The sequence below is a fragment of the Limanda limanda genome, chromosome 1, assembly GCF_963576545.1.
Source record: "Limanda limanda chromosome 1, fLimLim1.1, whole genome shotgun sequence".
In the NCBI taxonomy this organism is placed as follows: Eukaryota; Metazoa; Chordata; class Actinopteri; order Pleuronectiformes; family Pleuronectidae; genus Limanda; species Limanda limanda.
In genome coordinates this window covers 7,202,536-7,219,545 of record NC_083636.1, presented here as the reverse complement: position 1 = coordinate 7,219,545, position 17,010 = coordinate 7,202,536, and the positions used below count along the sequence as shown (strand labels likewise).

Genomic DNA, 17,010 nt, shown 5'->3' with positions numbered 1-17,010 from the left:
TTCTTCTTTTTGTGTTTTATCATTTCCATGTTGGAAAATAAATAAGGTCTAAATTCAAATAATCATTTTAAAAGTAAATGTATGTCTGGCGGCACCAAACCAAACATAACTTTGCTGATTTGGGAGACACATGTCCTTTATTAGCTTTGTGAGCTGGTGTCGTTTAAGGCCTTAGTTTGGTTTTCCAGGTAAGAAATGTGACTGTGAATGACTGCATGCAGTGATGGAGCAAATATGAATATTACAGTAGACAAACAGGAAGTCTATCTGGAGCATGGCCCACCAAACACTTTCAACTCTTGATGGAGCTTATACTAAGAACACTCGTTTACCCTGTTTCTTTTCTTTCTTCTATAATTCTACTTCTATCTTAAGGGGTGGCTGGATAACAAGTTTAATATTAGCCTGCAGTGTTTAGTAAACAGCAACCCTTGTGTTTACAATGCTATAATAACATGTATTGCATCACCACTTTCGACAGCACAGTTCTATACACGCATAATTGCTATGATCATTATGAAAAAAATAATTTGGATCAAGTCATCAACTTCTTTGTGAGACTGACAGCTACAAGCACAGGTAATCAAAGGCCCGCCTATGACAAGAGCAGACTGGCCACAGGGTCATGACGTTGGCTCGTGAGTCATGAATATCCTACCCATGACAACAATAATATAAGAAGAAGAATAACAAATGTCTATTAAATGCAGTAGTTTTTCTTTAAGATAAGTATGTTGCCGAGTAAGTAATTCAAAATTATTCCATTCCTATCCATTGAACAGTAGTGGGATGCATTAAAATGCTCGTTTGCTGATTTCGCTGGTTAATGAGGCCATTTTCACTGTTGGCTCATCTTAGCAGCACAATTACAACGACAAAGACTGACTTATGTAACCACCACAGGACCTGCCGTTGGCTTCAAGGCAGCATTCATCTGCTCTGTGAATACAAATGATGTCATTCTAGCATAAAAACAGTACAGAGCTAAACATAATCCTATGCTAAATTAAGGAAAAGATTCTCGCCAGCAAAACCTGGATATTTCTTACAAAATTTTGCCTCGGAGAAAACCAACAGAGCCTGTGTGCCTTTACCAAGGGAACTAAAACAGAAGCCCAGACGCACACAGAGACAATACACAAACAGAAAGTAGGCCAGCTCCCATAGCACGCAGGGAAATGCTAAAGTCAACCCCTCTCCCTGGCGACCTGGGGATGCTTGTGAGAGTGGCGCTCTGCAGTCAGAAGTCAAGCGGTTCACTTTACAGCCCCGAGTTGCTTTTAAGTGAACCAATGGTTTAAGGTTTGCTGCTTCACGATAACAATAAGTTAGTTAAGTCAGTTGATTGTATTTTGTGTTGAAACAGCTTCAGACAGGAACAAAAATAAAACATCCACATGGTTTCTGGATGTGAGACGACGCACACACCAGCCGTTTGGGAGGTGACATCAAGTTGGCTCAAGTACGCTGATGTTACAAAGGAGAGAACTTGTCACCTGGTACAGCCTAATTTTATGTAGGTGTGTAAACTGGCACACAAACAATGAAAAAGCTCCTGAAAACGGTGTGACAGCCCAGATTAAGGCGTGTGTAGATAGTCCCCACCCTGCCAATAGTGAAGCAGGGTGGGGACTTTTAAGCAAGTTAAAGCAGGACATCCTGCAGCTGAGGGAGGAGTGTATGAATGAGCCAGTAAAGAGTCTGTTGGGAGTGACACGCAGGCCTCAGAACCAAAGACATTAGAGAGAGGGACACGCACACACACACATCACACACACTCATATATCACTCTCCCTCTCATACTCACACTTTTCCCCTTGAAAGCCTTCAACCCAGCTGTAACTCACTGCTCTCTGTGGGAGAGGAACGCTCAACAAAAAGTGTCTCCCTGTCACAGGAGGTCATTTTTATTCTAATCCAATGATGTCACGAATATGTGCACGTATACAAATACAGTTGTTACTATGGAATGTTAACAAGACTTTTACATTTCCAATTAACTTAACAAAAGCAGCAATTACAGAGAAATGAGAAGGTGCAGCACGAGCTAGGCGCTGTGCTGTGGTACAGATTACAAACACTGAACATTTGAACTGAACACAACTTTGAAAGTATTTTTGCCACACGAAAGTAAACTAAAGACAAAGATCTTCACAATTGTGGGTCTATATCCATCAAGTTAAAATCAGAATGTTTTATTTACTGTAGCAGGAGTATTTAGTAGTTTCTTTCTTTTACTGTAATCTGTCAGAAACCAGCTGCTTCCTGTGAGCTGTGGTTGCAGCCAGGGTCAGTCCAACCAGGAAAGATGTGCACAATTCCAAGGGTTGGAAGTGTCACTGAGCCTATGTGCAAACAGCTGGTTATGCATTAGTCCCCCTTATTGAACTGATAAATGAGGTCCATAAGACCACCTTTCAGGCGGAATGTCTCCCACTGCTCTCAACGGCCAGTTTGACGATGACAAGACGGGTGTTTGTGAGAGAGAGGAAGGTCAAGGCTGCAAAGTGAGCTGTATTAAGTGTTTCCTTTTTTGGGATTTATTCAACAATTTAATAATACAAAATAAAATGAATCACCTGTAACTTGGAAATTAAAACCGAAATGGATGTAGTAAGTTAAATCATCTGCTGCTGCAGTCCATGTGTTTTATCACTGATAATATAAACTGTTTTGCACATGTAGATGTGTCATGTTTTACTTAGTTAGCATTAGCCAATGTAAATGAATCCTTGATCAACAGTTTATAGACAAAATATGTGCCAACAATTTAAATTTTAATGTGCACTAAACACAGTTTAATATTTGTGAGAAAAATGTAGCATGCTTGTTTAAAGTTGAAGAAATTAAACAATAATGGAAACCCAGCTATAACACAATGTACAATTATTATGAAAAAGTGTTTAATTTAGAGAGTTACATGTGGGTTTGGAGTTTTTGTAAAGCAGCCACAGAAGATGATTTTGAAATAGACGAGTTTGGTGATAGACATAGGATGTTAGCAAGCAAGTCATGGTTCCCTACAAGGAAGAGGATATCTTTCATGCCATTACTTGTGACAATAGCTCAGAGTTTGCGTTTCGATCAAACAGGCTGATAGCAAAGTCTTAAAGCAGGTTGCTGTAAGCAAGATTAGTGGACTTCTCAGGTTCCTACAGCAACAGAAGTACGAGTAAGACCTTGCATCATCTTCGCTGAGTTCCACAACCGTCTCAACACAGCCACTGCACACAAATCATCTCCATACTTAAGCCACGTGGCTATATCCGTCAGGTTTCACGTGTTGCAATAAAAACAAATATGTAAATAATGGTAACAATACAATTATTACCAGCAGGAATAAGACTGAGTAACATGTAATGAAAATGGCCAAAAACTACTTATTACGAGTACTGTTGATTTAGGGGGGAGCCTCTAAACCTGGCAGACAGAAACTCAAATTTTTTCTCACAAAAAACATGGACATTCATCAGTTATTAAAGCCAAGACGGTATGAGGTCATTGTCTTTGTTCTAACATGTCAGCCTTTGTTTGGTTTCTTGAACGCACATATCCCTGCCAGTGTTACAACTGCTATTCACTGTTCTGAAATGTTGGTGCACAGGCAAACGAATAATACCCGACTCAAAAATAAGGTCTACAAAAGAGCTCAGCCATTCAGATACGGGCTGTAGCAGGAATGCATCTTTGGCCGTTCGGTTTGCTTGGATCAAACGACCCATTATTAAATCCAATTTTTTCCAGTTCCTGCAGAAGTACTGCTGCGTGTCACTGGCTTGATCCACTGTTTGTTTGCAGAGTAGGGTGCTCCCATACATAGCAGGCTCTACACCAAACTGTGATACTACTGCATAACGAGTTTTACTCTGGTTTTTGCAACAACTCAACAGAACTAACCTTGAATGACGGCATGCGAGACATAACCCGGACCTCCGAACTGATATCAGAGGCAGTGAAACCACATATTAAGTGCTATATAGCTATTCAAAGTTCTTTGTGACGAATAATTAACTCGAAACGAAATATTCAGCTCCATTGCTACACATTGTGTCGAACAAATTACGACCCTCAACAGCTTGGGTCAGGTCTTTGAGGGCTGGTTACACATTGTGATTGGTGAGCCCAGTGCCAGCGTCTCAGACAGCAGACTCTCACGTACACCCCAGATAACAGGTACATAGAGCCGAGCAGTAAAGAGAAAGATAAGGCTGGTTTGACCAAGAGTAGAGCAAGTTGGTTCAGAGCCAGAGCAAATCATTAGGCTGAACAAAGCCGTAAATTGAATTTTACCCATTTGAAATACGAAGAACAGATGTAGAGATTAGAAATAAGAACACAATTAAATCTATGTGTGCAGAGCTTCCCATTAATTATTCAGACATTGGAGACCCAGCCCATATTCTAATTTGAGAGATCACAGTTTCATAATGAAACATCATTTTTTTGCACTTCTCATAATAACTTTCGAGATCTCTAACTTGGTGTTTGGCTCCATTGCTGCATCGCATAACTGTGTACCTGTCACTTGGAATCTGTTGTGGATAAGTGATGCATGTGCGAACACTAACTTGTTTATTTACATTGTGTAGTTATGTTATGTTATCATTTTTATGTTATCATTTTTTTTTTAACTGTGACTATATGATTTGTTTCTAAACTTTTTAGAGTTTAATTCTTAGTATCAAAAAATGAGCCTGAAAAAACAAGTATTTGCTTGGGGCATAGAAAATAGGACAGGAATTTGTGCTATGAAACCTAATTATACATAATAAAACCTGTGAGACTTCCAGGCGTGTGAAATTAAACTTGAATGTTGTAATTTAAGTTCTGCAACTCGTATGTTGTGTGAAAGGAAGAATCACACCCATCAGCATGGGTGGAAAGACAAAGGTGGCACTGAATGAAACTACAGTGGGTGTACAAATAATGCATGATGACTAATAGTCATGAAACGGAAAAGGTCTGTGATGGAAATATTTATTTATGATTCTACAACATCACAAAGCAAAAGAAAAACTGCATTTAAAAGAGGTACAGTGCTTTATTCCCCACATGTAGGAGCTACTCACAGAATTGCGGAACACTATAGACATTAATGTCACAGGTCAAGGATGTGAAGTATATGATTGGAAATAATGCGGATGTCTGTATAAGGAAATGATACCGTTTCACGTAAAAATAATGAGGAAACATTTGTTTTACATTGGTTAATTGGTCTGTTTCGCATTAAGTTGGTAATTACCTCTGATTACATTGTTGTAGGCCCCGGCAAAGCCAGACAGCAAATTTCATAACAAGAAAAATGTAATTTTGTGAGCTAGGCTTGTTGTTAACACATGCGTACCACAATGCCAGCAGCTGACTCAGACCGAAATCTAATTTTATATTTGTCTCCTCCATGTCACACCTAGTTCTTTCCAGTAAGACCCAGCTGAATAATACCTGACTTGGTAAGTCTCCAGCAGGCTCTGTGCAAAGGAGGCACCACGACGGCAGAAAAGCGAATACTGTTTCATATTATATTCTTCTATTTATTTTGCTGTGTTTAAAATCATACTTATTACAGCAATATATTTGTTGTGATTTGGACAATGCTTTATGTTCTTTCACAGAACATGAAAGTGACATAGAACCAGTTAACTCTAAACAGATAAAGGCCTCGAACCAGCTCAGATAAAACAAGGAGGTTGCACCTAAAAGAGAATCTACTTCTGTCACATGAATATGGTTTGAGTCCAAAAAGTTTGACACCGAGGAGAAAACTGTCCTTTGCAAATTATGCTGCAGACCAGTCCCCGAAACAGACTCAAAACATCACTAACATCTTTCCCCAACTACTCAGGCATCATGTTGAACAGCATAGAGACAGAAAAGCACAGTTCAATGCAAACATCTAAGACTCTAAAAGCTAAGATGTTGCAAGAGACCTTTGCCCACAATACACACCACATGGCAAAGAGCCACAAAGATTGGAGCAGATAACAGCTGCTGTTACAATTCAACACCTGCAAATAATATGGAGCATATGAAAAGGCCAATATCGTGATTTTGGTCATATGCACATAGGATAGATCATTCATATCCAATCACACTGTGAGATTGTGATTTCACCTTCAGTTGTTCAAATATTTCCTGCACGTTGGAATGTGGACCTTTGGTTTATTCAACACAGCAAACACCTCATGTTAAATAAAGTACTTCTTTCTGAGGTCCCATAATGAATCATTAAACTCTAAACACTTAATTTCACTTAGACCACCGGCTGCTGTGGAACACCTGATTATGATCTTTGATGCCAAAAATGCAGAGAGAATGTGTGTTTGTCTAAACATATAAAAAACTAATAAGAATAACATTAAAGCGAATACCTTTTAACCACGACGACACAACCCAGTGTAATTACAGCAAAGGGATTTGGCAGATGTCCACACTGTGCGTGTGTGAGCAGCAAGTGAATAAAGTTAGAGCTCAGCAAGGAGCACTGCCTGTTTAGACAGTACAGGGCCGTCTGTTGGCATGACAGAGCTGCTAATGATGTAAGACCACTGTTTCCAAAAGGCTCACGATGAGTCTGTGGTGGGACAGGAATGTGAACTGAGCACAGTTGCCTTTCAGTGAAGGGACATCCAGCTATCAGCCAAACATGTTGTGTAACAGCAGCAAATTAGTGACTAGAAGGAAACCTATACACTTCTGCTTGTCCCAGATATTGATGATTATCTCGACAAAGATAATGTGGCGTCTTATGTAATCCAGTCCACGTTCCTGCACAATGTTTTGTTAGCAACCGATTATCTTTTCATCCACTTCTTGATTTCCTCCACATGTATTCTCCCCCTCCTTGCATCTCAAACTCTGGTTTTGCCCATAAACTGTGTAGCTTTCAATCAGTACACCTTGCCTTTATTTCACCTGAACTACCCATCTACGCATGTCACAAAATCACTGAGCTGCGTGACCTGATGTGTCTTCAATTGCTTCATCAGAACAGGCTACATTTTGCTGTCTTCCAACTGTCAAGTGTTTGTCCATCCCGTGACTTGGCTGGGGTGCAACAGCAGCTGCGTCGTCCCAGTGTGAGCAACACAATAAGCAAATCACAATTAGTGCATTCAGCTCCTACTATGCCGATCAACCAAAGACTCAACGAGAAGACTGAACATGCTTTTTCCCCATCGATGAATCAGGGTTGAATGCTTCCTGGTTGTTGCGGCATGTGATTAAGAACAAAATATTTTAGAGGCTAGTTGGCGAAGTAGATAACTCTTCAATTCGGACTCTTGCTTCAAAATAAACAACAAGGTTTCCAGATCGTATATATGTAGTTTTGTTTTGATAGAGTAGAAAAAAACTGGCTGGCAAACAGGATTGTTACAGAATCTTTCTACCACCAATAGTTAGGATAGCAGCCTTTATTAACCTGCTTCTGCTAGTACAGCATCGCAAGTACACATTTCAATTTGTATTTATTCTGTGCATTTGGTAACATTTCTAACTGTGCATCATTTTACTGATTTTGATTCTGGTTTTAAAATCTACTTCAGTGTCAAGTCCCGAATCTGACTGTTGGCAAAACAACATATACACACACAGAAATCTGCCACTGATGGCAAGAAAATAATTTCAGTTTTTGTTTTCAGAAGATCTATCTTGATGCAGACCAATACCAGGGATACAATCAGGTACAAAATACCTCACAGCTTCACACAGCCACAACAACAGAGCAACTACCGTCGCAGCTCACAGCCTGAACCTGAAGCAGACGCCTACTCAGACATTCACACACTATAAAAAAAAACATGGTCACATGAAGGTTACAACAAATAAACTTGACATGTAAAAGAGACGGGACAAGAGCATGAAAGTTGGGAGCATTCAAGACCATGTGCGCCAAGTGGTTGTGTGTCTGTGTGTGTGCATGTGTGTCCTGATGACTCCTCACACAGATGACTACTAGCAGCAGTGATGCCCTCTGACACAGAATGGAAGGAGACCAAATGGTCATGTGAACACTGAGTGATGGCAGTCACAGTGGAAATTTGTGTGCAGCTCAGTCTGTATGTGTGCGATTGTGTGTGTGTGCATCGTGTTCTTGCTTTCGAACCAAGCCGCAGCTTCTCGTTCGCAGGCTTCCAAACCACACTGACACGACATCAGGCAGTTACAACAGAGACTGTAGCAGTCAGTAAAAAAAGAGCTCTGAGCCTTGTGTGTTTTTATGCAGGTCTATGTGCACATATGTAAGTGCAGATTAACATCAATGTACAAAAAGAGGTTTAAAGTCTATTGACGCTGCATCGTGTGTAGATGTCCACTCACGGCTACAAACAAATGATGTCATTACATTTTTTTCTACTCATCACAAGTTCCGTGACCTTTTTGATTGGAAATCTTCCATCAGCAAGATGCCAAGGTGCCATTTAATACTACAATTGTGTGATTATATTTAATGATACAACTACACCACATAATTAGATTTATCTCTAAGGCTGCAACAAAAACTCATGTATCTCAGATAATTAGATTACGATCACTTCTCAATTCTTTGCAGTGATGCTTCGTTTAATTTCTCTCTCTCTCTCCTGCAGACACGTTGACACATCTGTGTCGGTGTTGTGTTGTTTTGTGTCTATGTTGACTAGTTAACAACTTCCAGAACTTTTTTAATGTCTTTTGACACCAAATCGTGCGTGGTCTGTAAAGTTGGAATAAAACTAAACTTATGTAAAAACATCAGAGATAGGACATCATTTAAGTATGTCGCTATATTTTGTTGTTATATTTAGTTTCTTCGGCTGCTGGTTGAGTGAGTTTTGGTTGTAGAAAGATAAGTTATATTTTGTTGAAATCAGTGGAGTGTCGGCTTTCATCTGATAGCTTGTGTTGTTAGCCTGAAGTAGCATGATAGTCAGTACCGGCTTTGTGTGCTTGTTTAGACATGCTGATTTAGTTGCTTGGTGTCGGAATTGTGTTTGGTTTGGGTGAAAATGGTTCTCATGGACATTAAGCTGAGCTTCTAGGTATAGCACGTCTATATTGACTGTACTCTATTTCATCTATTCTAATCTAGTCGCTGTCTGTAATGTAATCTAGGGACCTGGTAACCTAGTGGGTGTAATTACTCAATTTATCGATGGAATAATCAATGGCATACTTGATTACTCAATAGCTGCAGCCCTACTAATCTCTTAATGTGACGCAACATGAGGGCTCTGCAGGTTAAGTGGGATCAGAGTGTGAACAGGCACTGCTTTTCACAACAACAATCTCGTCACTGGTCAAATCAGACACTCGCAGAGCTGAAACACACAAGGTTGTGACATCATATTTAAACTCCACTGCACACGCCCTGACAGTGGTCTCTCTGCTGTCCACCCAGCTTGCGCACACGCACGCACGCACGCACGCACGCACGCACGCACGCACGCACGCACGCACGCACGCACGCACGATGACGGCAAGGCTGGTTATCCTGCATAATTGAGCCAACCCATTAAGGGAACCGATCAGAGGGTGAAAAAAACGTTATCTGGCAACTGTCATCACCGGGGAGACAATGTGGGGCATTTTCTTTGGGCAAAAGCTCTTCAGTAAACTCACATCCTTCCTGCAAAACTAATCTCCACACAAGCCCTCCACCACCAGCTGAATCCCACAACAAAAAAATTAAAGGCTTTTCAGGAGCGGAAACGGCCTCAGAGAGCTGCACAATAGCCAGAGAGACTATTATTTCGGTTTTGAGGAGTAGTTTGTTCCAGATGTAATTTGCATCAAAATGCCGCAGACTCATGATTGACGACAGCTTTGATTCAGCCTCAGCAGTTGTCTGCTGGTTTATTCTGAGCCACCGAACAAACTGGACTGACCTGCCAGTGCACACCGACCACAGGTCAGTTCGTTTCCAGAAATTCCAGTCACTCTGAGCAGCGAGTCTGAATCAAGTCCATCAAGGATTCAACTTCCACTGAACAGACCTTTTGTCACCATTCATATCATGGTTATATAAAGCATTTCAGTAAATTAAATTGGACAATTTATTTCGCTAGCTCACTGGAGGTCAAATTAAAAAATGCCATTAGTAATTTTTGAAATATAACTATGCCAAGTATTTTAGAAAGTAATGAAATTAACCAGAACCAAAAAAAGAAATTATTTTTGTTGAAATATGTCAGAGGATGAAGAAGAGTAGCCCAGTAACAGCAGCTTTAAAAATAAACATGTTTTGATAAATCAAATTTGTTTTCATAGAATCAGTCAGTGGATTACATTCAGTGGAATACTTAGGTGAACTTCCACCAGGTGAACATATTCCCAACAATGACCAATAAAAGATATTTTGACAGTACTGATATTTAGTCCAGGAATCCCAAATTGTGCTGTCATCGAATATTCCAAATTTGGTTATATAATTGAATTAAATTAATATCTGCCTCTCAGGTTCGGCCTGGGCCGCTGCACTGAATGATGGACATGAGTCACACAACATCACTTCCATTGATCGAGAATGAAATGTAGGCCGAGTTCAAACAAGCAAATTCAACAACCATATGGTAATGATGGCAGAAAGTTCACGACCCAACTCAGCCACAGAGAGATTGATTTGCATATCGAGCAATCTACATGCTTGACATGCAAATAAAAGGATACATTTTGTATATTAAGTTGTATGCTGGGTACGTACGAAAATCACAAAACGATGCACTGATATGAGCACAGTTCAATGTTAACTTCTCCACCTAAACACTGACATCTTAACTCACATTTAACACCATAATACGTAGGTAGGAGGATGTTTAGGTTAAAAAACACACACGCAACAGGTTGCTTCTGTTGTAGTTCCCACGACAGTAAGTGTCTCCAGGAGCTAAATTTGCTTGATGACACACACACAGACTAGCAAAACACACAGGGCCTACGCCGTTGTGAGCATTCATAGTTTTGAGAGGGTGTGTCTGTGTGTGTGTGTGTGTGTGTGTGTGTGCCTGTGTCGCTCTCCAATTACACCACTGAAATGCTAGTGGGCATGGAGCCGAAAAGCTAGTGGCCGTAGAGTTTCTATGCCACTGTGTCTAACCGGAAACCGGGTTAGTCTAACCCTAACCTGGTTTCCGGTCTGCTTACTTGCAAACTCTCTGGCATCTCCGTTTACTTCAAAACAATGACGAGTGTCATAATGTTGGAGTTGGAGCTGACAGATGTTGAAGAGCAATTGTTGCACGTCAGGGTAAGGCTTAGGGTTCTGCGTCGAATCTACGCCGTAGCTCTGGCGTAGCCTACCAATAGACGTGCACCCTACCCAGAACCCTAAGCCGTACCCTGACGTGCAACAATTGCTCTTCAACAGAAGCATGAATTGGGCTTAAAGCAGTATCACAGCCAGCCGGTCAAGAGGCTGCATGTCACTCGGAGGATCACTGTTTTAGATTGATGTGATCAAGAGATCAAACGGTCATGTGTAGCTAGAACAAACTTTAAATTGTTATCACCTCACACAGTTAAGTGTCAGCGGGGGAAGGTTCTTCAATACTACTGCACTGATGTTAACAGTGAGGTAATGTCATGTCTTTGCAGCTAATCTAGCAACAGAAACAAGACTTGAAGCTCATGACTTGATGCCAGTTGACTGTCACTGCCCATCCCCCACTTGAGTCACAATGAACAGCACAGTGACTTTATACAGAACTGACCATCCCACCACCAGCTCAGCGTCAGTCTGCAACAGACCAGACACCATTTAACCCTCACCCTTTTTTCTTTATAGAAGTGTTTCATAACAAACCACAGCAAAATCCTGTGTAAAAAATGTTTTTCAGAATATGGCTTTAACATAGTCCCATGAGAACAAATTCAATTCAACACCAGGCAATACTGCCTGGAACTTTTAGTCTATAGTAGTGTTAATCAATGAAAAATATATATCCAACATTTATGGAGGTGTTGTACGTCTAGAAAAGGAAACGTTTGTAAGCAATCGTACGTGGAGTGTGCATGTTTGACAATGTGAAAGGCATGTTTAGCTGCCACTGAGGCTGATATGACATCAAAGAGTGACAGTACGAGAGACATTAATCAAGGACAGCCTCTAGGACTCATCTGTGGATGGAAATCACACGAGGAGGAAGACATACGACCTTCATAGTAATATGATGCATTCTTCGGGCTCTACAGGAGCTTTAAGTGGACTAAGGGATACGGAGGATGTCAGCAGCATGGTGAAATATTTGTTGGTAAATTAAATATTAAATTGTGGAGCAGTAGCATAAGAATGTCGCAGAGCAGCATCATTAATTACTCCTGTCCTTACTGTAATGCAAAGCAGACACAGTTTTTACCTAAACATCAAGATCTGAGGAGGATTAAGAGAAGGACGCTAACAGCAACAGAAGGATACAACTGGATTAATATGGTAATCCACCACCGACACAATAAATTGAAGGAAACACAGTATAACTGAAAGCAGTTTCTCAAGTGCACAGTGCAGCATAGACTTCCGTGCGCTACACCAAAAGACAGCAACAGGAAACGTGATAGCTGCGTGCTCAATCACAATTTATCTTCTGGCGTGCAGACCTTTGTCTTCACTCAGCAGTGCACTGCACATCCCTCTAATCATGTTAAACACACACTCGTCTTTCCTCTGCCCTCAGTTCCGACTATATGCATGTGTCAGATTGATTTTAAGTTGCAAATTAACCCTCAATGCTCCTATATTCTACCACAACCCAAACCACACACACAAAGCCCATATATACACACACCATAGGGTACATGCATACGTCACGTAGAGCGGAAATAAAACTAGGTCTGATCTGTACAAGTTAAGAGTAGGCCTGCTGTTTCAGAGCGATGACACCACTTATGTAACTGGCCAAGTAGAATACATTAATCCAAACACCTCCGGTTTACCGTCAGCACCACATTATTTTGTACTATTGCCTCTGTACACCAGTACAAAAGATGTGAAACATGCTGTGAAAATGGAATTTAAATGGTTAGTGTGTAGAATTTAGGGGCATGTGTTGAAAGTACATTCATGCATCATTACCAGAAACTAGGACTCATGCTTTCATTATAGTAGAATGAGCCCTTTATACAGTATGGGGAGCAGGTCCTCTTTCACAGAGACGGCCATGTTTCTACAGTAGCCCAGAAAGGACTAACACACTCTACAGAGAGCCTTTCATGTTACTAACAGCATGATATAATATTTTGGTTGAACTGACGACCATGAGTGCGCCACCAATTTAAATCCCTGGGCTTTGACAATAATCTAAATAACCATTAAATAACACAGACCTATTTCTGGGGGGGAGGAGGGAGCAGCAAACGTGCACCATAAATACAGTGTAAACATCAAGCTAGGTCTGGACCAGTAACAGTCCTTTAATCTGTGTATTCAACCCAATCACAGGCTACATATAAGATTAGAGCTGGCACAGTGGGCGTCTGGGAGGCAGATTTTTTTTTTCCAGGAAGATTTGACCTGGAAGCCATTTTAATAATGATGAGACTTAATCTTCTACCACTAGTCACTCCCCCAGTGTTTCTGATGCATATTTTTTGCAAACATGAAAATTACCGGAAACGAAAATTGGTAGCAATACGACTTTGAATCCTCTAAGAAAGACTATTGTCGGTCAATGTTTCCATGCTGATTCGATGAACGTGAAGCAAAAAGGTTTTAAACATGGAAACTCGCATAAAAACTTGACAGGTAAATAAATCCCTTAAATTGATATAACTGTGCACCCATAGCCCCTTCCTAAGAGTTAGCATGGCAAACACAGGGTGTTCCAGGGATGTAGTACTGCATATAGTTCTTCCTGTCTCTACACTGTACATACTAGTTTAGTTACATTCATATGTTCTTTACTTTCCTTACGCTTAAGTATTGCATGTTATTTAATAATTGCTGATGTCTTTTGGACTCTTGCTGCTGCAACGATGCAAATTTTCCCAATTTGGGACTAATAAAGAACTTCTTATCTTATCTTAGTAACCACAGCAGCCAACCAGCCTCACAACTATCCTGCCAACCCCTTATCTTCAGATCTAAACGATTCGGGACACGCTGGAATCACCCCTCGGGGATTTGGATGATTGCTCTCTCGAGCACCTACGGGCTGACTGAGAGCAGCACTGACTCAGCCTTTGTCACAAGAGGGGACAGAGAAATTCTCTGAATTCCAGGGAAGCCATCAAAGCGCTAAGCAGGAGGTCATCCCTAACACCCCCTTCACACACACAAACATGCACGCTTACATGAATATTTTTAATGTTGTTTCCATTATTTAACTTCAACACAAAAATAACTGATATTGATAGACACCCTTGTTGATCATCTATGATTATTTAAATGTAATTAATCTTTAAATGTGCAGACTGATTGAATCTGGGGCAAAAGACCAAACCATTTGTTGCCTGCCCAACCCAACCCCCCCACCCCCCGGGGTGCAGATCACATTTACTGAGCAACCGACACACAAACAAATGAAAAGTCGACCTACACAACCTCTGATTACAATTTGCTGTTGTTTGTTTGCTGTCTTACAGAAAAAGTGGCTGATGACAGAAGCAATGTACATGCCCAGTCTGTGTAAAAGAAGCATGTGTGTAGAAGCATGTGCATCCCTACCCTATGAGTGGACACACGCACGCACGCACACACTCCCCTATATCTGCATAGTATGAATGAGGGAATGAGGGCAAGTTTGCGGCCCTGAGGCCATCAACTCCCTCATGAATAACAAGCATTCAGCACAGCAGACAGAATGCTGTAACACACACACACACACACACACACACACACACACACACACACACACACACACACACACACACACACACACACACACACACACACACACACACACACACACACACACACACACACACACACACACACACACACACACACACACACACGCACGCACGCACGCACGCACGCACGCACGCACGCACGCACGCACGCACGCACACGCGATGGTTTCTCCACACCACAACCACAGCTCAAAATCAAAAGCTGCAAATGTGCTTTCTGTTTTTGTTGATTTCAGAATTATGATTTATGAAATTATTTTTTATTTTACTGCAATATAGCATTATAAGATGAATTCTAAAATAACTTCCTCAACTTGTATTAGTGAAGTGTTCTGGTTTCTTGCTAATGCCAACTCAAAAAGCTAACATTTTAAGCTATTGCATATTAATTTGTGCCCAAAACTAAAAGTGTGAGCGTACTGGTCAGTATTCTCATCACAACCCACAGCCTACGAGGGAAGGGGGGCTAGGCATTGCCGTGGTAACGCGGCAAACAGAGAGAGACAGCCACAAACATTCAGGCAGCCATCTGAGTGGCAGGGGGAGAGCGGGTCACGCCAACACACAAGCGTCAGTGCACTGCCATGACCGAGCGTCACTCTGTGCCTCTATGAAAGGCAGATTGTGAGGGCTATTTCTGGAGGGCCTGAAAGACTGCAGCCCAGCTCTGGAAGGATGGAGGAAGTGGCTGCCCACAGGCAGGCACCGCTGGCAGCATCACACACACTCCTCTCTCCTCATGCTCAGTCACTTACTTCATCTGGCTTTCAGCACGAGAGGACTCTATTAACCCACTGAGCTCTATGTACAGAAGCTTGCTTTGGGATCTTCCCTTGCATTCACACTCTCAGCAGGAAATGCACCTGTGACCACCACATGAATTACTCATGGCCACGATAACAAATATCCCCATCTTAAACAGTACAGAATAGGACTGTGTAAATGACAACATATATATACACTGCATCAAATTTCCTGGTATTCTCCTTTATTTTATTGTGCTGCAAAACACTCTTTACAGCAACATTTTTCATCACTTGGACAAAGCTTTGTTACTGAACACAGCAAACACTCAAGCAGGAAATTTGCAAAAGGCAACACAATCAAACAAACACATATGGAAGAGCGTGAACGTGAAACAGAAATTTGAACAGAAAAACCCCAACCAGCCTCGACAAAACATGGATTACTTCACAGTAATGTAATTTTTGGAGGTGTCAGAGCTTTCCAATGATAAATGCTGTTGAATATTGTCACACGAACTGACGCAGGCAATAAAACCGGTGCCAGAAGGGACATTTTGAATTGACAACCCGACTGAGAACACAATCACTACACTGTCCCACTGCTTTCAAACTTTATTTCTACGTTTCACCCTTAAGGCTTACACATTATAAGCAAATCGCAATGTAACAACTTTCCGACCATGACAACACTTTATAACAGCACCAGACAACCTGAGTTTTGTAAACACAAAAGCCTCCGGGCGTGCTCTGTCTGCCCTGTGAGCACTTCTTTGTCTCCTCACCGGCTTCTAATGTTGTGAATGGTCCCTGCTTGACTGCAAGCTGTCGGGGTGTATGTGTGTGTTTTGTGTGTGTAGGGGAGGCCGGGCTTCGGTGGAGGCTGCGTATGCCAGAACTGTCACTCCAGCCTGAAAACAACCGCCCTGCATTCTGTTTAGAGTCAGCCACCGCGATGACCAACACCCTCAAACTGCAGCGCCAAAGGCTCACAGATGGAGCTACAATGGGGCCTGTATGCAAGCGTCTGTGTGTGTCTCTTCACTGTCTTGAATGAGCCCGCCTAGCACAGACACACAAAGCCAAACAAGCCCCTTTCCGGGTTTTCACACACGCACATGGGAGCAAACTGGATTCTTGCACTAAACAGTCCAAAAAGTCTCTTTAAGGACCCCTCCTCTAGTATTTCCTGTTTAAGCCTCACACTGTGTATCTAATTGGCTGCCTGACCTGCGGTGCAGTGAAGGCACTCCTGTCAAAACATGGGGTCATGCTGTGTTTCTCAAGAGACCCTGGCTAGAAGGACCACACCCCAGCAACTATGGACTCTTTGCATCCCACCAGCAGCCATTTTGGCTCCGAGTAAGATCCACTAATAGTACAACTTAGCATCTAGGTTAAGCACAATGTTAGCAACCTGAAACCTTAGCAGACAATGGGAGAGGGT

General features: G+C 41.6%; 1 protein-coding gene across 4 annotated transcripts in view; it reads right to left on the bottom strand.

The window, feature by feature from the left end:
- sbf1 (SET binding factor 1) overlaps positions 1-17,010 on the bottom strand; it is a 52,861-nt gene that overhangs the window by 33,520 nt on the left and 2,331 nt on the right. The window lies entirely within an intron of this gene.